At 39.6% G+C, this 25,027-nt stretch overlaps 1 pseudogene; it reads right to left on the bottom strand.

Moving 5' to 3' along the window:
- Positions 1–25,027, bottom strand: part of LOC142376957 (dynein axonemal heavy chain 8-like) — a 58,387-nt pseudogene that overhangs the window by 22,415 nt on the left and 10,945 nt on the right.

The following is a 25,027-nucleotide window of genomic DNA, read 5'->3' as shown; positions in this document are numbered from 1 at the left end:
TTAGACACATACAAAAAGAAGAAATATTGTTGCTAGAACTGTGGAATTAAATGTATTCAAACTTCCAGCGAACCTCAATATCATCCTTGTACTTCAGCAAAGGGGCTTCCATGATGTTCTTCAGCATAAAGGTTTTGGACTCCACCTCAAATTGGTGTCCAGTTAAGTCTCCAATCCGGTCCCAGTGTCTCCGCATCATGGATTTGTTTGCCATCAATTCCAGCAGCGGGCACGACTCATTGAAATCATCAATGGTCCTCTTTAGGTCAAGGAAGGCTTGCCAGTCCTTTAGTGCTTTGGGCAGCTTCCGGCACCTACAAATAGAGATGATAAACAATATATCTATCACAGGAATACAAAAGAAATCAAAAATACAATGCTGGCACAAAGCAGGTTGTAATGGCTCAGAAATACTCCACCTATTCTGAAATTCCACAAGTTCTGCATTGATCTTTTCAATGTCCACGTCTGTCCACAGGATTTTATAGTACCCACTGATCTTACTCATCACTGTATCATACAGGCCGTAGAGTTTCCGAAGCAGCTCAAGCTCTTTTCTAAAAAAAAAAAAGGAAAAATCCTTAAAAGATATTACAATCTTTGTTAGTTAATATTAATGGAATTTTCATTGATGGCTCTGATAGAAAGCTTTGTCAGGATAGTAACAAACTTCTTCTGGTGTAGAAAGTTATTCTCCGTAACAGGTAAGCCGAGAAGTTGCTCCCCAGAAGTATATGTGGTGAAATTTCTCCACAGTTCATCAAATCTAGCCTGAGTAAAAAGAACATTTTTTGGCAATAAAATTAGATTCAGCAAACGAGAAGAAAACTGCCATGTTTATAAAACCAAAACCAAAATTCAAATTAAATGTAATTTCACATTTTTGTACTGCTGTTTCATGTAGTTTGTAGTCTTTTGATTTGAATTTCTTTTCAATTTGTCTTTATAAGTCTCTATCAAAATAGATAATCTTCCACTCAAAATAAAGCTAAAGGCTTTTCTTCTTCTTCCTCACATGTTTTAAGCGTAAAACATTAACTGGAATATAGAACGGTGAGAGTGAGCAGTAATGGTACCTGAAAGGCTTGCAGCTGCCTGCTGGCTACTTGTGGAGGAATTCCTTCAACCATTGGGCCTTCCTGAAATGCAGGATCATATGAGCTGATAAGAACGTCTACATTTTTCCAAACACCCATAGAAACAAGGTCATTCACAGATTACTTACAGAGTCGTATTCTTCCTTAAAAGAGTAAACATCCTTCTCGAAAACAGCAACACATTCCACAAGGTTTCGTTTGAACTTGGGCTGCATGCAAACCAGCTCATCTTGCACTGATCTCTGAGAAAATCCGAGTTCAAAATTCATTATCGAAGCTTTGTTACAGAGGAACACATCATGAAAAAAATCATTTAAAGAAAAAAGCCTGAATGTCTTGATAGTACTAACAGCTTTAGACTGAAGTTGTGTGAAGAGATGCCTCAGATTGTACACTCCTTCTGCTTCTCTTTTGGTCACTTCTGCTTCATTTTTGGTCAATATTTCAAAGGCTTCCTGTAAACAACATTATTTCATGTTTCTTATCAGTCTGCAATGTTTGCAACTGTAAAGGTCAAAGAGGGAGCTCTGCTTAAGGTACTGTATATGTCTAAAAAAACGAATGACCGTCCTAGTCATACCTCAATAGAAATTAATGTCATATCAGTCTGAATTTCAGCATCTCGAAGCTTTGACAGGGTGCCCATGGCATGACGCACATCTTCCAGATTAGAAACAGAATGCGATACTTGTACAAGGTATTTGTTGATGTGTAAACTGATGTTAATCATTTTCTTCTTGTAATCCTCCTTCAAGTATCTGCAGATCAGTTTCTTCCAGGCTTTGGTCTCAGCCATCAATGCCTTCTTTAATAAACCTAAAAAAAGGAAAGAGAAAGAATTTCCCATGTAAAGCTTGAATCACTCCTTTAAAAGACCAAATTAAAAAAAAAAACTAGCAAAGGCTAACATGTGACGGTACAACCAATATCATGGGTTTTCCAATCAGCATTTACCCTGAAAAAGATTGTACACCCTCCTTCAGTTTTAAGGTTTAACAGATCATAATGGATAAATCCTCTGATCCTTACCAGGCCGTAGATACAGTGCCTTGTGAAAGTATTCGGCCCCCTTGAACATTTCAACCTTTTGCCACATTTCAGGCTTCAAACATAAAGATATAACATTTTATTTTTTTGTGAAGAATCAACAACAAGTGGGACACAATCGTGAAGTGGAATGAAATTTATTGGATGTGTCAAACTTTTTTAACAAATAAATAACTGAAAAGTGGGGCGTGCAATATTATTCGGCCCCTTTACTTTCAGTGCAGCAAACTCAGGCCACAGTTACACATAGCCGGGTATTTAGAGAAACGAATATTTCCCCCCCTCCGTTTTCAATAATAACATCGTGCACACAACATCGTTTTCAAAAAACTTGTCATTTACATCAACCCGCATAAAAGCGCGAATAAAGCCATGCAAGCCAATCAAAATCCTCAGAATCGAGGACTTTCCTCATGTGAAGGAGGAGGTAACGCGAGCAAATATCACAACAAAACTGAAGGCAATAAGAGGGAAATATAGACAGTCAGTGGATACTGGACGCAGGAGAGCCACGGAAAAGTGATGCTCCTCTATTTTGAACTGTGCGAGCAGGTTTGGGGTGGCAAATGCAATAAGGCCAGAATCGTTTGCACAAACGTAAAAATTAGTAGAACTTTAACATCATCCATGATAATCCTGATCAGTAGCCAAACAAACTGTAAACATAAGGCGCTCGCATGACGTTAAGCATTTTCTGGCGCATAATGTGACGTTTAAGAACCTAGAACGCCGTTTCTCCCAGTTGACACGGCAACACATAACCGGCGTTATCAGACATCTCCACTTTGGCCGGAGGTTTTAGAAATAATCGTTTTCTGTGATAAAAACGGGGTTTTGGTGTAAATGAGAGGCCAAACTGCAGGAAAATATCTGCGTCTTCCTATTGTGTAAACGGGGCCTCTCTCCAGAAGTTCAGTGAGGATCTCTGAATGATCCAATGTTGTCCCAAATGACTGATGATGATAAACAGAATCCACCTGTGTGTAATCAAGTCTCCGTAGAAATGCAGCTGCTCTGTGATAGTCTCAGGGTTCTGTTCAAAGCGCAGAGAGCATCATGAACACCAAGGAACACACCAGGCAGGTCCGAGATACTGTTGTGGAGAAGTTTAAAGCCGGATTTGGATACAAAAAGTAGGGATGGCCGGTGAAGCCTCATGAAGCTTCCACAGAGTTCATCTGATTGTGCCAGGAAATGAACCAAAGTTTCGGGGCTTTGAAACCACACAGAACAGTGGAATCTGGTGGTGCACCGCAAGTATCATCTGCTTCAACCAGCCTCATTGTCCTTGTTATACTTTAATATGTACAAAATAAAAAGCGTAAAAGAAAGAAAATTGTGATTTTATATGACAAGTGCTTGTGTTACATTGAAAGTGGCTAGTAGTTCTACTAGAACTACTAGCCACCGTACCTTGAAACCTTTATCTTCCACAATAGAAAATGGTTGCACATCCATAACAATCATATCCACCCACACAGAATCAAGCTTTTGCTTCCTTGACACTACAAAAATAAAATTCTGCATATCAAGAAAATAAACGCAGGGCAAACTTGTAAAATGCTGGATTCAAACTCATAACCTTTGGATGCAAAAGCCACTAAGCTAATCACTGAGCTATCAGTTAAGTGACTGCGTCAACCCACCATCTACATGATGTCTAGTTAAAGACATCATCCATAGCTAAGAATAATAGTACACTTTAGTTGTTTTAAATAATTCAGAAACACTTTGCGTAATTAACACACCTTTCTGTCAGAACACAGACAGAGAGGCGTTTGGTACACGGGACACAGCTGTGTAATAATGGCCGCAAGCGCTTTGTTTGTGATATGTGCTAAATAAACAAGTCCAAAATGAATGTATTGTCCTACATAACTTAGATTCTTAAATGTGCTGCCCCCTTATTTTAAGAAGAGAACTATATTAGCATGCATACCCATAATAATAATAAAGCTTATATTTACACTTGAAAAACAAAAACTAGCAAACATCTTACATCACACAATAGTATATTGTACAATAGTAGGGGTGGGCGGTATGGCCTAAAATGTATACCCCGGTAAAATTTGAGCCACTGACGGTATACGGTATATATCGCGGTATGGTACTTTTGTATATAAATTACAACAGAACAGTTTCTCAGTGGTTACCATAGCACCAAATAAACACTTTCAATCAGGATGTTTGCAGCAATATTAAATTAAATTTATTGTGCAAAACAGAAAACACAGGAAATATAAAAATATATACGTTATATTTATATTTAAAAAACAAGAAAAGGTACATTTCCTCGAATAAACTCTGTGAGAGAAAAGCCGCTGCCTCTTGGATAACGGAACTTTCATAGGCGCCTTCCACTTATTCAACATGCTCAAATATGCGTCATGTTTCAGACACCCCATTTGTGCATGTTAAACTGCTTGTTAATACGATGAGTGTTTTATTACTTTCCATGTCTTCCAAAAGAGAAAATAATCAGGATTTTGAGGATGTTACCGTTACACACCAGCTGAGACGCAGGGTAGCAAAACATTATGGGCGTGAAAACGAAACTTAGAAAATCGGCTCGGCGCATGCGCAAAACCACAAAGTAGCAAATCTCGACAAGTAGGAGAAATCGACAGAACACCGGCTTTGACTCGTTTCATATTCCGGAGCATGGTTACCCCGCAGGTGGTAAAACAAATTACTCGTGTTACCTTGTCTTGCGATTACTGTCGCACGGCATATCCAAGCGGATGTTCAAAACTTTGCATTACTGCCATCTACAGGACTCATGAGCTATTGCGGTATAAGGTATGGCAAAAAAATCTCTACCGTTGGTGAAAAATACCGCATAAGGTATGATACCGTGCATACCGCCTACCCCTATACAATAGTATCACCTTATTAGGAGAAACCAAGGTGAAGTGATCCCAAGCCACAAAACGTTTCTTGCCAGAAGCCATGGAAAAGAGCAATGAATTGAATTCAATTCTGACAGGGCAACAGAACTGGTTGGGAAACCAGTTTGGGATTCATTCTCCTTTTATAGAGAATAGCGCGCCCAAGTGTTCAAACGATGAGAGACCTCTGAACCGTGGTTCCACCAAACAATGCATTCGGCGCTTCGGACGTCATCAATCACGTGATTAGCGCCATTTCATACACGCCCCGGAACATTGTGCCGAACCACTTTGCTTCACGAAGATGAAACGAGCGCCGAAGCGTCCGTGTCAAACGAGCCATCCCTAACAAAAAGATTTCCCAAGCTTCCCAAGGAGCACTGTGCAAGCAATCATACTGAAATGAAAGGAGTATCAGACCACTGCAAATCTACCAAGACCCGGCCGTCCCTCTAAACTTTCATCTGGAACAAGGAGAAGACTGATCAGAGATGCAGCCAAGAGGCCCATGATCACTCTGGATGAACTGCAGAGATCTACAGCTGAGGTGGGAGAGTCTGTCCATAGGACAACAATCACACGTACACTGCACAAATCTGGCCTTTATGGAAGAGTGGTAAGAAGAAAGCCATTTCACAAAGATATCCATAAAAAGTGTTGTTTAAAGTTTGCCACAAGCCACCTGGGAGACACACCAAACATGTGGAAGAAGGTGCTCTGGTCAGATGAAACCAAAATCCAACTGTTTGGCCACAATGCAAAACGATATGTTTGGCGTAAAAGCAACACAGCTCATCACCCTGAACACACCATCCCCACTGTCAAACATGGTGGTGGCAGCATCATGGTTTGGGCCGGCTTTTTGTCAGCAGGGACAGGGAGGATGGTCAAAATTGATGGGAAGATGGATGGGGCCAAATACAGGACCATTCTGGAAGAAAACCTGTTGGAGTTTGCAAGAGACCTGAGACTGGGACGGAGATTTATCTTCCAACAAGACAATGATCCAAAACATAAAGCCAAATCTACAATGGAATGGTTCACAAATAAACGTATCTAGGTGTTGGAATGGCCAAGTCAAAGTCCAGACCTGAATCCAATCGAGAATCTGTGGAAAGAGCTGAAGACTGCTGTTCACAAACGCTCTCCATCCAACCTCACTGAGTTCGAGCTGTTTTGCAAGGAAGAATGGGCAAGAATTTCAGTCTCTCAATGTGCAAAACTGATAGAGACATACCCCAAGCAACTTGCAGCTGTAATTGCAGCTAAAGGCGGTGCAGTTTTTTATTTGTTAAAAACGTTTGACACATTGAAATTAGTTTCATTCCACTTCACGATTGTGTCCCACTTGTTGTTTTCTTCACAAAAAAAATACATTTTCTATCTTTGTGTGAAGCCTGAAATGTGGCAAAAGGTTGAAAAGTTCAAGGGACCGAATACTTTCGCAAGGCAGCATAGAAGTAAAAAAGAAAAAAAAAAACAACAGCTTACCTGTTGAAAGTTCAGTAGACCCAAAAACAATCTCAGGCTTGATAGCATCAATGTCTTGCTCAACTGAGTCGTAGTACTGGATTTCAGATTTAATCTGAATCAGGGATGGATTGCTACCCATAAATTCCTGTAAAAAAAAAAAAATGAAGACAATTAAACCGTTATCATTATAGGGGAAAAAACAGCCAACATGTCTTCTAGGGAAAACAAACCTGGACTTTGAGGTTCCTGTCCACATTCCAAATCACCCTGAAAGGATCGAAATGCTTCAAAACGTCACTTGCTTGTTCCTTCTGGGAGCTGATTGCAGTTTTCAGATCGACCACAACTTTTTTAATGTCCCTGTGTTCAAAAACACTCTGGAAGAAATTGTTGCCTTTTGTGATGAAAATAGGACAAAAAAAAAGGGAAAATAAATTAATTTAAACACAGTTTTAACCAAACGTTGATCTTGACAATTTCATGAACAAAACCAATCCTGTTCAAATGATTGTTTTACTTATCAGACACCTGATTGTCAGATGAAAACAGTAAGCTATTTTGACAATGTCTGTTGTGGGATTTCATTTTTAAAGCAGTATTTGTGCAGCCATTGTATTGTTAAAAGTTACATTTTACGCAGGATAACAGCTTTTTGGGGGATTTAGGTTGCTTGTTGACTGCTGATAAGCTGCATCTTTATACGGTCATTTTCTGGTGGAAACTATAGCAATTGACCTTGTTATCCCATGGAAAGTAGTTTTGTTATCCTCAGATAAAAGTAGAATAAACTCATGATCTCGTGATAATGTCGTCACAATAACTAATTGCAGCCAAGGCCCCTCGCTCCTGTTTACACACACAAGTCAGTGCACTTGAAACATCTTCACAGACTTCTGCATGCTCGTATCTAACAACTTAAAAAATGTATGATATTAAAACTAATATAATACATGAAAGTTTAAATGAAATAATCCTAATTATAACTGATCAAATGACAATTTATGGGAGATCCCCATTTGCGGACTTGTTTTATCAGGTGTCTGCTGTCATGTATGTGCATGCTGACAGTTAGTAACCTTTGTTCTGTGTGTCATCTTGACTGTACTCCTTCTGCCAAGCAACACCCTTGCTAACCTCCAACACACAGTCAATAAGTTGATTTATGGCCTGTTGGATCTCATCTACATTGGGAATCATTACCTGAGGACAAATATCAGACATAGTAGCAACATTGTAGTGCTTGACAAGACAGGCAAAGAATTAAAGATAATGTATTTCCCCTGACCATAAACCATTGTAGCGAATGAAAATCATCCAACCATGAGTAGAAAGAAAACAATAACTCACCATATTGGGTTTGTCCAGTTGGGCTTCAGACTGAATCAGTGGGACCACCTTCGGCTTAATCTTTGCCCTCTGGTAAGTGCTAAAATACACATTTATTGATTTTACTCTTTCAGAGGTTATTTCCTTTCTTTGTGATACTGTTCTTCTTATTTAAACCCAGAAATACTCACTTGGTGCCACAAATTCTCCTTTTAAGGATCTCCAGGGATAACTTGGTGCTTTTGACAAGTGCATCGAATACCTTTGTACTGAAGAGTTCATAAAGCTTCTTAAACTCCTGAAATGAGGATTTTTTATTTGAGGCATTAATGCCTGTGTTGGCACACAACAGTTTATAGAAAAGACATGTTTTGCAGTTGGTATCCAATCATACCTTTTCGAACTTGATCTGTTTATCTTTCAATGGACCCTCTAAAAGCCTCTTGCTCTCTCTTGAGAAGGTCACACTCCTCCCTGAAATTTATATATATATATGTATAAAAAAAGCTGAGATGCTAATTATACGAAAAGAAAAGTCATTTACATTTGTGCTACACACCTTGAACAGGTTCCTCCACAATCTTGGTGCCTTTTGGTTCATAAATAGCACTTAACACATTACCCAACTCCATAACAGCTCCTTTAACATAACTGCATTTGTAATCCAGTGTCTTTGCCCACTCCTTACAACGGTTCTGAAAAACAAAAGAGGAATAGTTGCACTACGAGCGTTTCAATGAAACAGAATTCAGAGTTCATTGGAAAACTCAAAAGTTTACTCAAACCACGACATCGAGCCTTTGCTCTTTGACAAAGTAATGATTGTTTCAAACTCACGTAATGGATGAAAAACACTTTAACTTCCCTTAATGGATATGGAGAATAAAAATAAGATGGTCATGCCTTATTGTGGTCAACCAGCTGCTGCAGCAAAGATGCACGGCCTTCTGGGAGCTCTATCAGAACAGTCTCAGACATGTCTTTGAGGACATCATCAATTTGTATCTTACAAATATCCTGCACCTGAAAAAGAAAGTGGCATCTAGAAGCGTGGCTTTTGTCCAAGAGAGCTGTCACACCAACCCAAACATATCTGAACAATGTGACATTTAACCTGATGTTGATACTTTTCAGTATCAGTAGAATTTTTATTCATCAACAAACCTTTTTTACAAGATTTTGGAGCTCAGACAGAGCAGTTTCAACATTTTGAAAGAACTTGTCCAGGAGGAGGGAAGACCAGGTCAGCAGCACCGAACCGTGTCGAAGTGCAGATTCCACCTGGACATTTTAAGGATGTAGAATTACAATCAAAAGCTCTTCAGGACACGTCTGCTCGAGACATTTCTCAAATCGGCAAAACCCCTTCCCACTGCCTACAGCAGGGTTCACATTCATCAAGTAACAATTTCCCACTAAAGAAGACGGACCACCTGCCGTACACACGGTATGAAAAGCTTACGTTTTTTATTTTTGAAGCCATCAAACTGTTGAAGTCTGCGGGTATGCTCTCACAAGTGGATTCAAAATCTTCCAGAATGGTCTATAAAAAGGCATACAGGTCAAATTCTCTTAAGTTAAACAATCCCGTAAAAAAAATGTAAATCCCGGTTTACCTTTAGTCTGAGGTGATGGGCATTTATTTTGCTTTCCATCTTGATAAGAAGCGAAGCCTGCGTTGGAACCTTATGCCCCATTTTCAACAAACACTTAGCCTCCCGAATGACTTCGGTTATTTTAGGGTCAAAGTTGACGACTAATTTTCCAGTATTTGGGTGGCGAACCAGCAGGGTAATGTTCAAGACTGTTATACGGAACAGAGAAAGCTCGTTTTAACAGTGTGCAATAATGGAATCGACAGGGGCTGTTTTCTGCCATTAGTGTCAAATTATGACATCAGAACAAGAGAACCAACCGTGATCTAGTTTGGAAACTTTCTCCATCCACGTTTCGTGTTGAAGAAGCTCAAACTCGACCAACATAGCTGCAGTCCCATTGTACATTCTGACCACATCTTGTCCCACGGGACTACATAGGATGTCCGAGTTTTCCTGCAAAGGAAGGGAGATTTGATCGTCGTTAAAATGTCACTGTGAAGTATAACTGTAAAGTTGTTTTGCTGATAGAAACTGTGTCTCACTTTCATGTACAATATCGGCTCCTCTATCTTTTTATAGAGGTGTCTGACCCAACCAATCCTGCCAGCCACTGGTGGCATATTTCTGGATAATGGAATGTCATCCTTCTGATTGTCAAAGACCTGCAAATGAAGTTTACAAAACATACTAAAATCATTAACAGTTTTCTTCCATTTTCAATTCAAAATGTTTCACTCATCTGAAGATTTCTTTCAGCTTAATACGTTTAATAAGGTTTATTGTTTGGTATCTAAGCCCAAGCAAACTGAATACCTTTTTCACAAACTCCACCTCTGAAGCAAAGTGCTGAAGAATAACACCCAAAATGTTGGAAATGTGAGTTGCAAGACAGGGAAGGTTCAGCTTCTGAAAACTATCAAAACAAATTTCATAGATTGCTTATATTTTTTCCTTTTAATGCCACAGTTAGAATAGAGTCTTCATGTCATACTTCCAAATTCTGCAAATTGTACTGACCGCTGTAGCAGGCAAAGAGCTTGCTGAGATGAGATGATGTTTGAGAAGTACGAACACATAAATGCCTGGAGCTGACTCTGTGGAAAAGGACAAGATTGTGGGGATACTCTGAGAATACAACGTCAATATTATTTTCTTTTTTCAGCTTCAAGCTGTGTCGATACAAGCAGTAGATCCTCATTCCTCAGAGATTCTACAATCTTACTAGTCCTTCTTTCTGTTCCTAAACGTGTAATTCTTTTAAGTGTGGCCATGTGTGAATGCAACGGCTGTTTGGAGTAAATGAGTGTTGCTGTGATGTTGCACGTATGAACCTGTTCCCAACTTTCACTAAAGATCTTCATCTGGTTGAGGCTTCCTGAAAAAATGAGCTTGAACCAACATTTGGGTACAAGCTGTAGATTACACTTACCTCAATGTGGCTCATTTGAGCCATGAAGTTCACAAAATCAGTTTCAAATTCAGTCGTCCTCGGGGACAACATGTCATACTTCTTCCTTTTCAGATTCATGGACACAGTGTGGAATTGTCTGGCTGATTTCTCAATGCCTTCAATGTTTGACTTTTCAAGAGATTCAAATGTCTTGAACACTGTGATTATTTTCTTGATCTACAAAAGACAATATTCGTCGTCACATTGCAAGGCCTTATGATAGAAGTGGGATGGAGATTTAAGAGAATGAACAAAGACAACACCTTTTCAAGTTGCTTGCAGAAGCTCTCAAACTTGCAAAAAATCTGCATCTCTGAAACCTCAAGGAATGTTTTCCCAGTTTCTTCCATTACTTGTACCTTTTTTTTCTGGAAACAGGTCTGATACTCCTGATATAAGCATGTACAGACCTGCCAAAGATAAAAGAAACATGATGACAGCTACAGTCTACTGATGTCAAAATGTGTAATCTTAAGCCTTGGTAATAATAACCCAAATGTTTAGTAATATCAGCTTCAGTCACCTGCATTTTTCTGATGAGTTTTTCAGCATCTTGATCCCATATAAGACAACTGCCATCGTCAGTAATGTAGGATCTGCATGCTGTGACCATCTGATTTGTGATCTGGAAAAGTGGTCAGTTGTGTGGCTACAGTTTTACAAAGGGAGCTGGATCCTTGCACTGCGTCTTCTCATGAAAGTTACGTTTTCCGGTGACAACTTAAATATTTCAGAAACTGAACACACTTCACTTACTTTGACAAGCAGCGCAGACATCTTTTCGCTTGTATTGTAATATAGTGAAACACGGTAAATCATGTGAATGGCACTGATGACCTTCGGCACATTTTCTGTCATGGAAACCTGAAATCACATTTCATGATTTAGGAGGGTCAATGAAGATGAATTATCATCTATTTCTACACTTAAGTTTGCCAAACTTGCAAACTTTTTACTAATTCTTTGTTAAAAAAAATGTATATAAGTTGTCTAAATAATGGCTGCCTGGATAGTACAAAACAATGTAATAAGGACATATTAATTCAGTGTTACCAAACACAAACTATTCATTAGAATCAAACTGTTAAATGTACATACGGGGTCACTGTTGTACAGAGGATGTAAGACTTTCTCAAGTGTTGACAAGAATTTGAAATTGTCTTTTGCCTCATTGACACGATATGTTATCCTCGTGTCGAGATCCCGCCACACCTGCACGGGTACAAGACTGCGTTAATAGGAATCCATTGATTGATTTAATAAATCTAGTCATTCACAAATGATCTTAGCATAGGATTTTATCAGAATACATGAAATAATTCAGGACTAGGCTCAGATGTGACACCAACACTTTCCAGTGAAATGAAACAGTGCCTACTCAGCATCATCTTAATGCAGAACGGCTACATACTGTACTGTGTTAACAAATAATCATTTCCAAAAACTATTTTTTTCATACATCTGTGAAGATCACCTACATGCAGTGAACACTGAATCCATGATCATTGCAAGCTATCCAACGTCGATATCTTCTACATTGCAATTTTCAGGCATTTGTCATGATTTATGTATCACAGACTGTTTTTAATTTCTCTTTACATGCAGCAAACCTTAACTACATACACTAAAACTGATACAAAGTGAAAATGTTCAATAGCTTTGGTATTACTCTGTGTACATTGAACACTTGTGTCAGTACCTTCATTATTTTGGAATGGTTGAGATGGAGCACCATCACCACCGCCTTACACTCTGGGCTTTTGATGTGATCGATGATAGAGTTGTACTGTAAAGACATTCGTTTCCAGTGTTCTAACTCACTCAGTGGTCCGGCAGAATCATCCTCTTTCCTCAACAAATCACTCTCCATCAGGACCTGATGACAATGGATACATCACCAACATCACCATTAAGCTTTGCTGTCTGAGCAATCCTATCATATTCCCAATCTTCCATAACTATCTGATCCATCTTGGCCTGATGTCACCATCTCTAACCAATGAGCTTTGTGCCCATCACAGTCATCGCAAATTCATTTTTAGCATTTAACAGCACAAATTAAGGTTGTTGGATCAAATATAATCTCTGAAATCTACCAACCTGCTCGATTTGTTTGCACCATTGCATCAGAATTTCTTCCAGCCGTTGCACCATGTCAAAGTTGGCAGCCGCAGCTTTCATATCATCCAGACAGGCCAGTTTAGACAAGTCAATATCTGTGACTGTTTTCAGATGAACGACGCTCTCATTGCTCCTCTGGATATCTGAAGTATAAATAAGACAAAGTACAAAATCATCAGTACTGGTTACAAACCATCTTTTGGTTACAGTATTGCTTGTTATTGTGTACTTCAACATAAGATGGTTTGAAATCAGTTGAGTAAGATTTGCCCGAGAGATGGAGCTTAAAGTTACAATCTTTCTAAAGAGCCACCCTCCAATAACTTATTCACATTCAGTTGGCAATAAATGTGAAACATTCTTACCATCTAAAGAGTTCAAAAAATGTTTAAAGGAATAGAAGAAGTTCTTTTTAAGTTTTGCTCCATGTCTAGACTTGTCTACAGCTCCCCAGTTCTGTCCTGTAGTAAGGGCTGGAAGCAGTGCATCGTAGGAATCCCTTATTCCTTTCAGGAGGCCATCCCTGGCATCAATCATTGAGAAAAAGATTTCCTGCAAGGCATCAAGAAAAGACAACCCATCACTTAATGAAATCCGAAGCAGAAAACATTTCAACTGTGAGGGAGAAACATGATTTGGTTTGAGATGTTAGGGTTCTCATGAAAATGTGCTCTTGCTTCGAACTACTGACTGACATTACATCAGCTGTGCCAAACTTTGGTACCTGATAATGCATCTGGTTGAGATAGCAGAGTACACAAATATAGAGAGCGTGATTTCTGTAAATCACGTAAAGAACATAAACCACTTCATTTGAAAAAGTAACAAGCAATCAGCTCTGTAAATTCATATGAATTGACCCCACAGAGGTTGAAAAAAGAAACGTTCAGATTATAAACCAGCGGCCAAAACGCACAGCAGCTCACACCTCACATCTGGGCAACAGGAAAAACCAGAGCAGACTAAAAATGAATGTAAACGTGTCAGTCCAAGGGAATGAAATCAAACTTCTCAAAGCCAGACTAATATACGCAGATAATGCAGTTGGGAGTCGAATCCATCCTGCATGTATACACTCAACTAGACTTAATATATTCTCAGCGCTTCACAGATCTTATCCAGGAAAAAGGTAGAGAAGAGGAGGGCAACAAAAAAGAAGAATCACAAGGAGATGCATGCATTTGTAAAAACAAGTAGACCGTCCACATCAAAGTCCGCCATCTTTTTACATAAGAAGCCCCCTCCCACGCTCAAGACGAGAAACAAGTTTGAAGCCAACACAGCACACCATGTCGGTGAGTCGTTACTCTGTAAACGGTGTTTCCGTAGATCAAAGGCTCCTCAGTAAACAGCCATTTTTTGTACGGTGGGGTGTTTGTCTGTGGAGGTTTTACTGCTCGCGTTAGTTTAACATAGTCATCAAATAACGTTGTGGAGCACATAACATTAGCTAACTGCTAATAATGCATTAAACTCCTAACATAACCTTAGTAAAGTAAAATATGTTTGGTTTTAATCCTTAGGTTAAAAAGACCAACAAATGAATAACTTTAAAGGGGAACTCCGGGGCATTTGAAGCGTGTTTCCATTGCTAGAGGTTGTCAAATAATGATAGTATGACACAGAGAGGTGCGTATCTGCGCTCCCTGTGTGGAGATTGCTCTGTCCGCACAGCATGTCATGCGAGGCTAATACGTGGTGGCTAAGGGGCAAGCGCTAACCCTTCCACGTAAAACAACAACTTGCACACTGCAGAAACGTCACACCTCTTTATAACCCATCCGACAATAAAGTCACAAGCCTTACCATCAAAACCATATGCATGGTTCTCACATTACTGGCATGGGGACGTTACAAAAAAACTTTATAAACAGCATGTAACTCACCGGCTGGTTGTAGGCTCGCGCATGTGAAAGCCCAAAAGAGTCGATGGAGAATAATCCCATATACAAAACAATTATATTCTCTAGAAAAACTGCGTTCAAGTATTTAAAACATTACAACAATATTACTGGGCATGTATTGTTGTAATGTTTTAAATACTTGAACGCAGTTTTTCTAGAGAATATAATTGTTTTGTATATGGGATTATCCTCCATCGACTCTTCTGGGCTTTCACATGCGCGAGCCTACAACCAGCCGGTGAGTTACATGCTGTTTATACAGTTGTTTTGTAACCTCCCCATGCCAGTAATGTGAGAACCATGCATATGGTTTTGATGGTAAGGCTTGTGACTTTATTGTCGGATGGGTTATAAAGTGGTGTGACGTTTCTGCAGTGTGCAAGTTGTTGTTTTACGTGGAAGGGTTAGCGCTTGCCCCTTAGCCACCACGTATTAGCCTCGCATGACATGCTGTGCGGACAGAGCAATCTCCACACAGGGAGCGCAGATACGCACCTCTCTGTGTCATACTATCATTATTTGACAACCTCTAGCAATGGAAACACGCTTCAAATGCCCCGGAGTTCCCCTTTAAGAACATTGTGCATTATCAAAGATCACTTCGCCATCCTAAATGGCTTGTGTATAAACAGTGTTTATTAGTGAATTAACTTTTTTATTAGAGATTCTCTTTGTATGACAATAACTGGACGTGACAGCTGTAACAATGTTATTATTGTGATGTAATACGTTGCTACACACACTGCCATGAGGTGAGCTGCTCAGGGAGGGAACCCGGAGGTTTAAGGAAGATGCTAAGCTAAGACGTAGCTGTGCCATTTTTATCTTTTGTCTTGTTCAATAAAGTTTCCAGAAGCAAGGGTAACACTTTAATCATCAAGTTTGTATAGAGTAGTGATAAAGAATAAGCTGAAACAAAAGCTTTTCTATAAAGTGATTACATCTTTTGATATGACACATAACACAAGAATAAATACTTAACAATTACTGAGACACGCCACCTTTGACCTTACCTCGTGTATGTTTTCTGGGTTCACAGGAATGTCCACTCTGGTCCGTGTGAAGGAGCAGCAGATCCCTGTGAGGCACGTTTTTGCTAAATTGGCTAAAAACAGCCTCATTGCTTTGCCCCCTTTGCTTGGTCCAGGATATACGCGCCCACATTCTGAAATCAAATCCAAATGGTTTTGTAAGAGATGAAAAAACATTCCAGTTCATAATGTTGTGTGGAATATCTGGGTCTTTATCATGCAAGATAATCAATCAAATTTGATTAGAAGACTTTCCCTAAAATTGTATCATCTATCGGTATTTCAGTTTTTCGAAAATAGGACGTTTTTCCTATTTTACTTCAAAAAAAATACTAGTATATAAAACCCGGCATAACAGCTGTCAAACGGAAAAAATTTCAATTAAAATAAGCATGGACAGTCTTTCCAATTGAAGACTTTCCAGATTTCTTCATACCTATTCCTGGGACTTCGGACTCCTGATACACAAACGAAATGGTTTTGCTGCCCCCCGAGGCGAAGAAATGATCAAAAGCGAGCAGCTAGTCAGCAAGAAAAAAGGAAGAACACAAAAACATTATTAATCATTGCATCATATTACGATGCAAGTATAAAACAACCAAAAACAAAACATAACCTTGGAACGAAACGTTTAGAAAGCATCACACCAAACTGAAGAAAAAGCCACAAAAATAACGCGTTATGAATCAATCCCACAAAACCTCAGCTGATCACCTGACTTCTGATTTGTGTTGGTGAGATATTTCTGCTTTTGATAGCATTAGTACCAGTTTGGAGTCACACTGAGGAGGAACTTACTGAAGGAGAATCCAAAACAAATTCCTCCACCTCTGTTGGTGCCAAAGACAGCCGGTCAGCCAGGATGTCAATCATGTACTTGTGTGCAGGGGTGAGCAGCTTTTTCCTCTCTTCTCTTGCCTGCTTATGTTTGGCCTGAAGGAAGACAAGAGTCGGAAATAGTGTAGAAGTGTATTTGCTCTACGTAACTAGAGCTGTATCTCAACGAATAAGCTGAATCAAATGGGCTGCTTTAATTCTGAAAAGAAACAACTGAAACTTACCTGAGACACACACTTGTTTGCTTTTGGATTGGGTGTGTCCATCATAACGATGTCTGGAAGGGAGAATCACCCCTTAAGCCGTAATACTCAACGGTTCCCTTTATTCCCTCTGAGAAAACACTATTAGCCACTAATGTTGTTGATTTATCAACTTTTTCCTGTAATTCAGTAAATAAAATGCATACAGTGACATCAACAGTCTCCTCAGTTCCTAAGCGCTGGATGTGCAACATCTGATCCATGTTTCAAACATTTTTAAAAGTAATTCCTTCAAATTCAAAGGAGCAGGTAATTACAAAAAAATGTTTTTATTGTGTTTCTATATTATTTAAACTTACTTTGGTGAGGTTCCTGATCAATTTGAGCATGAATAAACGCTAATTATTTTTCTTTCTAGCTGATAAGGTATGTTAGCTCAACCGTTACGTCTCAGTTTATGTTGTTTGTTCATTCACTTTTTCAAGTTTGATATTCTGCTCTTACCGAAACTTTATCATCCGACGTATTTGTAGCTTCCAATGTTCAGCTTTTCTTCTTGTGTCGTTTCTGAGTTTCTGAATTATTGGACCATGGAAATATTTTTCTCCAGCCGTTGAGAACTGCTACTGATTCCAAACGTTTATTTAACCGTTTTTTTGGTTTTGTTTTTTTTAACTTCCTTTTAAACGTTGAGATGTCACGACCGTTGGCGCGTGGATGACGTAGGACTGTTGGATGAGCTAACGTTTTAATAATTAGCTCTCACACTCTGTTTTTAATGGGTTGCTTAAGAATTACAAGTATATGTCCAAGATTTTTTTTTTTCCTGAGCCATTACCCAAATTTTGTTCACAGTAAAGTTTTGTTTTGATTGTCAAGAGCTACCACACGCAGTGTGGTGTACAGTAATGGGACAAAAACATTTATTTGAATGTCAGCTGATGAAATTTTTATTGTCACAGTCAAAACAATAAATAGATAAATGTGATGATAAAGAATGAATAAAGGGTTGTTTTAAGTTAAAGTTGTAGACAAGAATGACCTCTAGTATCTGTCATTATGGCTGTGAACCTGAAGAACCCTCTGGCTGAAGTCCTTCCATTGTCAGTGTAAAGCAGGGGTAGGCAATTAGTGGCCCGCCATCAATTATATCTGGCCCGCAAGATGGAATTTTTGAAATATGATTTTTGAAAGATATTTTTCAAACCTCATGTTTTATCGCCTGTTTCATGAGAGATGCCAGGAGATGCAACATTCAGCCTAATAACAGTGTATAGAAGAAAAAAATGTTTTAAATTAAAAAAAATGAAATGCATTTATGTAAATCCACAATAGAAAAACATGGCCATGGCCCGTAATACCATTGTCAGAAAAAAATTGGCCCAGGTCCAAACTTAATTGCCGACCCCTGGTGTAAAGTGTGTGTATTTATTGGACGGGGGGGGGGGGGGGGGGGGGGGGGGGGGCAACTAGTGCATAGCCTTTGAGGACAAAGAGATACATATTTCTAGGTACCAAACTCGGCAAAATGTCTTCCGTCACAATTTGACCTTCTCCTTACACAGGCCTGTGACAGGCCTGTGACAGGCCAAGTTTTAAGAGGTATTATCAAATCCCACATAGCCTGTCCCTTATTCTTGAATGGATAGACTCTATGGTTTAGCGCAACTGCTCTGCAGAAAAATCAACAACAACTTTGTAGTCTTGTTTCAAAATAGACATAAGAATCAGCACCCTCAAAGCAGCGTTCCCAGAGCCTTCATACTCTTAAGGCTGTTCAAGGGCACACAGCCTCGTGTCTTTTGGTCATATTCCCATCCACACAACCAGCAACCTCAAACTGAAAGTTATTTTGATGTGAAAAATAATTCTAAAATCAATCTTTAATGAGCTTTCGGTCTTGATAAAAATGATGGTGCACTTGCACTCAGTGTACATTGAAAGATAGCCCATATTAAAGCTTTGTGTGTTGTTTCATTCACTTGAGGATTTACTAAGTTGATTCAGTGTCACAAAAGGTTGTGTGTAACTGTTGTTGGAATCTATGGCCAGGAGGGGGGAGCAGAGAGCAGAAAAGCAAGACTGAGATATACAAGGAACTGACTCTGGAAGACAAGAAGAACATGAAAACAAAAACAAATAAGCATAAAACAAAGACAAACTTAACAAAACCTAACACAGAACTTGCTTGTTTGCTTGGGCACATCTATTCAAATAGTTGAGTCATTCTGCTGAGTGTATTTATACAGTGCAGTATACAAAAATGAATTTCTAATTTTCAGTGAGTATGACTCTCAGTGACTATTGTGTTGCCTGCAATATGAGGAGAGAGAGCCTACAAATACTGAATAATTCATCATTCTATTACTAACTCGGTCGGCCCCTGAGTTAATTATCTGCTGTTTGATAGCTCCCTCGATACTTTGCTCACAGCATTAGTAGGAACAAAGAATCGTTCCAGTAACACTGTTAATCCATGAAAGACATGTCACGGGCTGACAGCCAGTCACTCTAATGTGTGAGATTAATGTTGAAGCAAAGGTAACATTGAACTCAAACACTGCCCTGCTGATCTGGAACACAGCCTCCAAGCGATGCTTGCACAGAATCATGGGCCAGATGTGATAATATGCTTTTCTTTTCCATAAAGTATCATTTTTCTTCACTAAAGATGCACAGTGTGCAGATCAGTGGAAGCTTTAAAGGTGATTCACTATCACAAATCAATTCAAACCAAGCTATTCACACTCCTGCATGACTTTCTTTCTTTCTTTTGACCAGATATTTTACGGAGAGAAATATCTTAAACAAAAACAACAGACAAGTACATTTTGAATGTCTTTTACCAGATCAGACTAAACAAAAAAATTCTATGTAGCTTTAACTAACACAGAGAATGCAGAACCTTTTCATGTCTAAAACTGTTTGAAATCATATCAAAAACTTGCTTTTTCTCACTTTAGTAAATGTTGAGCACTATGTTTAACACTTTTTTCATGTCTTATGTAGATCCTGGTTGTAAATAGAACACATTATGTATATCATTTTATAGAATAAAAACACAAGAACACAAGCATACTGTGACAAACATTGAGACTCCTGCCACCAAATACAACATTTTGTTGTAAAAGATCTGTGCCAACACTGATGTTCAAGTTTATATCTGAAATGTTTAACTTTGTTTGGGTAGTTCATTGAGATTAGTTTGGTGTCCATAATTTGTCATTATTGTCTTCAGAGTTTAGAAGTACATCAAAAACCATTCGGACATGATGCAGTATACTACATGCATGCTTTTGCCTCTGATAAATATGAGTTCTTATCCATTTACAGTGAAAGCTTAAGATATTACCTCCTAAATGTAATTTTCTCTTTCTTAATTTAGGCTTTTCTCATTTCTTGAGATGATTTGGAATAAAATACTCTTGTTGATATGTTTATATTTTCCAGAAAACCCCTCAGGTTTTAAATTGCTCAGATATGAATAGCTTAGAAAGCCTGACATGCAGTTTATAGAAATTTCAGTGTCTGAGGAAGCAAACAGACAATAGGTTACAGAGGTTGAGTTAACAGGTAATCAACATTGTCTAAAATGGCTCTTCTAACTTTGCGCAAATGTTTAAACAGAGCTGTCATAAAGTGATGAAAGACACAGCTTCCCATAACAGTTTAGTTGTCTTTTTATTACTCTGGTTATTCAATAATCAATTGCTTGCGTGCACTGCATGTGTGCTCAGAATTGTTTGGGAATTAAAATATCTGAAAAACGCGCAGGCATGAAGGGCCCTTGTGAAAAACTCTTTGCTGAAGTTCTATGTTTACTGTTGAACCGTGGATTAGATCAGTAACAAAGGGACATTTTAGGAAGTCCCACGTCAAAGCAAACGTTACTAAAGGGTGGGGGCTGTTTTCATTTAGCCATAAAGGATGTTTCACAGGTGTGGTGGTTAGCACCGTTGCCTCACAGCAAGAAGGTTCCAGGTTCAACTCCCAGCTGGGGCCTTTCTGTGTGGAGTTTGCATGTTCTCCCCGTGTAAGCGTGGGTTCTCTCCGGGTACTCCGGCTTCCTCCCACTGTCCAAAAACATGCATGTTAGGTTAATTGGTGTCTCTAAAATTGTCCTTAGGAGTGAGTGTGAGCGTGTATGGTTGTTTGTCTCATTTGTCTCTGTGTGGCACTGTGATGGACTGGCGGCCTGTCCAGGGTGTACCCCGCCTCTCGCCCATTGACCGCTGGGATAGGCTCCAGCCCCCCCGCGACCCGACCGACGGATTCAGCGGTATAGAAAATGGATGGATGGATGTTTCACACTATATTGAATGTTATTAGTTTAATTTGTCTATATTCATGTCACTACTCGCAATTTGGTATCATGACAAGGTGTGAAATCTTCAAATAAATATAATCCATTTATTGTGTCAACAGACAAATTTTGCTGCTTTTTCTTTATGTGCTACAGCACATGAAAATAACTGTCAACGCATTGTCACAGCCTTGGTGTAATTGTGACATATGGACTGTTGCATCACATATGTAAGGACAATGTGCTCATTGAGAAATTGAGAAATTTCAGTCTTTCCTTGCATTTTCCCCCACTGTTTCATCTCCTTTTTACACATTACAAACTTCTTGGTACTGAAAATGATGTGATTAAGGTTGGGTGTTAAAAATGACTTGACCAAGCTGAGGTTATAAAAACAGGATGACAAGAGCCAAGAGCTCTCCTCACACCACTCCAGTTTTAGTCACTCCTAACATTTGTCATGTTTGTTGGCCTTACAAGGCGAGGAGGGGCCTTGTCTTAGGATTCCTACATTAAAAACATTGCGAGTAAAAGAAATAAAAGTTTGCTTGAACACATGCAGACCCTGTGTTACAAACTGAACTGCTATCTGGAGACAAAGACCAAAATGAACAGGCACCAACACAGGTTTGGGTGAAAATGAACAGAGAGAGTTAGTAAGTAAAGTCACATGACCTGGCCTCAATCAAGGTTGTCAATTGAGAGCACACTCAGATAGTTAAGGCCCTCAACAAGCATCAATCAACACCCCCACTTGTTCTCACATTTACAACAAGAAAAACAAAAACATTGCAAAGAGCAAAATCACATTTTGGTTCGGCAATCACCTAAATAGAAACCTAGAAAAGGCAAGAAGCTTCCCTTTTGTAGCTGGTTTTGTCATTTGGTCAGCAACCATTTGATCTGTTGGGCAATACTCCAAAAACACATCACCATTTTTTACAGTAGATCTTACAAAATGATATTTGATGTCAATGTGTTTGCATCTCTGTCGGCTAAAGGGATTCTTTGCCAATGCAATTGCCCCCGGTCATCTTCATAAATTACAGGTACATCATAATGAGAGTCAAGATGTTTAAGCATTTGAGACAGGTACAAACATTCTTGTGTAGTGACAGCTAACGCCATGTACTCAGCCTCACATGTTGACAGTGCTACAGTTGGCTGCTTTTTGGTCTTCCAAGAAATCAGAGGACCATTCTTACATAGGCTAACACAATAACCAGATGTACTACGTCGGTCAGTTGCATCTCCTGCCCAATCCGAGTTACCCAGGCTCCGCCCTCGCAGTGACGCAACACCTTCGGCTCTGCTACACTTACTCAGGCAAACTGCTCATTCAGGTGGATTCGAGTTCCCGAAAAAATGGGAACTCCACCCACTTTGTCGGGAAGCAATCGACTTTGAGCAGCGCCAACGGCCCAGGGTAGAGGCGTGTTCAAGGTAGTGACGTGATTGAACTGCCACTCAACCCATGGATTGTACACGGAAGCGCTTCATTCAATATCAACATGGAGCAGCGTCAAGCTTTTGACACTGCTGTAGATGCTGTAAGAAAAGTGTTCGACGGGAGATTCTCGTTAAAAATCGAGCAAAGAACAGCCCTTGAATCATTTCTTGACAGGAAAGACGTTTTCGCCTTGCTCCCTACTGGCTTTGGTAAGAGTTTAATCTACCAGTTAGCCCCGCTGGTAGTTAAATCATACGTCAGAGGAAAGAGTGGTGTAATTGACTTAAGCTTAGGCACAGCCTTTTCTGGCCACAACCAGTAGCAACCCGAGGGAGGCGGGTTGACCAGGCCATTTCGAATCGTATTCGTTATGGTCTTGGTCAGACCAGAATCTCGAAGAGATTTGAAAGTCTATGTTAATCAGGCTAAATCCGAGTCACTATAAGCCACCAACTGTAACCCATCATCACATTTCCTGTAACACAGCATCTTGTCAATTGTGCCTTTCAGATATTTCAGTACATGTTTTACAGTCGTCCACTGCTCTTCTGTTGGCGCACTGAAATATTGTGAAAGTTTACTTACGACACAACTCAAATCTGGTCTAGTGCATGAACTAAGATAGATTAGGCTACCCACTGCTTCTCTGTATTTCCTGAGGTCACTCATCTTTTCATCGTCATCAACTCATTAAGAATGATCTTAAATTCTAAATGACAAAACAGTAACATACAAACTATCAACACAAAATTAAATGAGCCTTGAAAATTCACTAAACATGAGCCCTTTTAAACAGCCAGTCATGTACTGCCCTAAGGGGTTAAACACATTAACTGGGTGGGTCAAACTATGAGTGCCCCCTATTATTTGGTGAAGAAGGCCTACATTCAATCCCACAGGGTGGATGAAGGATCTGCCAGCCAGACTCATTCATTTTTTTGGTCAGAGTTCAAACTGGTTAAAATGGGTTTTAACCAGTAAAACTTTAATCAAGTGACATACTTTAGTCAGCCTCCTTCAGATATGTTCTACAACAACTTTTGAAACATCGATACGCGTAACCTGCATGAAGATGTAATGTTGAGATAACCTGTTAAACCCTAAAGTGAGCATCATTTCCTTAGAGAACTCTTTAGTGCTGCTGGGATTATCCCCCCTGCAGATTGTCGATGGGCCTTGTCCGAACAGAGTAAGCAGGGCAGGGCCTTTGTTAGAGCCTTTCAGACAGAGATACCCCTCCCCGATTCCCCCTGATCCCGAGGCGAGATTGGTCGGGTATCCGTAATTGAGTCATCTGACTCGGTCGGACCTTGCCTTCCACAGCTGAGTAAACCAGCACAAAGAGACTCTGGCTACTTTCCAGGTTAAGTGTGCCGCGTGTGTGCACAATTCCAGCACATTAGCCCCATGCTGTTAAGATGCAAAACACTTTTACTTGACCTCTGAGATGCCCGTGGCTTCTTTCTGTTAGCCTCATTCAGACAGAGCTAAGCCCATAAGAGACAAAATGCTGCTAAAGATGAGTTGAACCAAAAAGCATGGAGATTGAGAGACTGGAGAGACTGCAGCACCAGCAGAGGAATGATAGATTCTTCTTCTGATCTATAAATACCACAGTTAAATAGTTCTGGAAAGCTTGCGGACTTCCACCATGTTTCAATCAAAGCAGTCTCTCCGGCATCAATCTCAGGTGTACTCACACAGAAAAAAATTGAATTGAATTGAATTGAATAACTTTACATTAAAGCTGCAGTCTGCAGGATTTGTTGTTGTCATACGTAAAGTCCTACTTTTTGGCATTTTAAGAGTTTACATGATCTATCAGAACGCTTGAAGTTGAAAACGGTGACCTCCGTAGTCGCAAAATGCAAGAAATGCTTATTTTTTAACCGAAAAATAAAAAGTTATTCAACTTTCTGTCCCGCCCCTTCAAAACACATGAGAACTCGTGCACGTAGACGTGCACGCCAGATGCGCCTACACGACTCCTCATTCATCAACTCACCTGTCATTTGCGATCATGGAAGACACAGTAAGTAGACTAGCCCGTAATGAAGTTCAATAGTCCAGATAAATAAGCGTGGGGACGAGCCTACCTTGTATCGCGCGTGCACAATCGGTGATTGACAGGCAGCAGAGCCCAGCTCGTAAACCTGATTGGTTACCTTTTACCGGTCCGGTCTGCAATTTTGTAAACAAACCTGCTGGCTTTGGAGGGACCTAGCGGGACATATAGGGGACCTAGAGAACTCATTTTTTTTTGTATTGGGGTATTTAATGTACTACTTTCAGAATCCCC

Source organism: Odontesthes bonariensis, chromosome 3 (genome assembly GCF_027942865.1).
Source record: "Odontesthes bonariensis isolate fOdoBon6 chromosome 3, fOdoBon6.hap1, whole genome shotgun sequence".
Lineage (NCBI taxonomy): Eukaryota > Metazoa > Chordata > Actinopteri > Atheriniformes > Atherinopsidae > Odontesthes > Odontesthes bonariensis.
The sequence above is the reverse complement of the archived record's forward strand: the minus strand, read 5'-3'. Positions and strand labels throughout refer to the sequence as shown.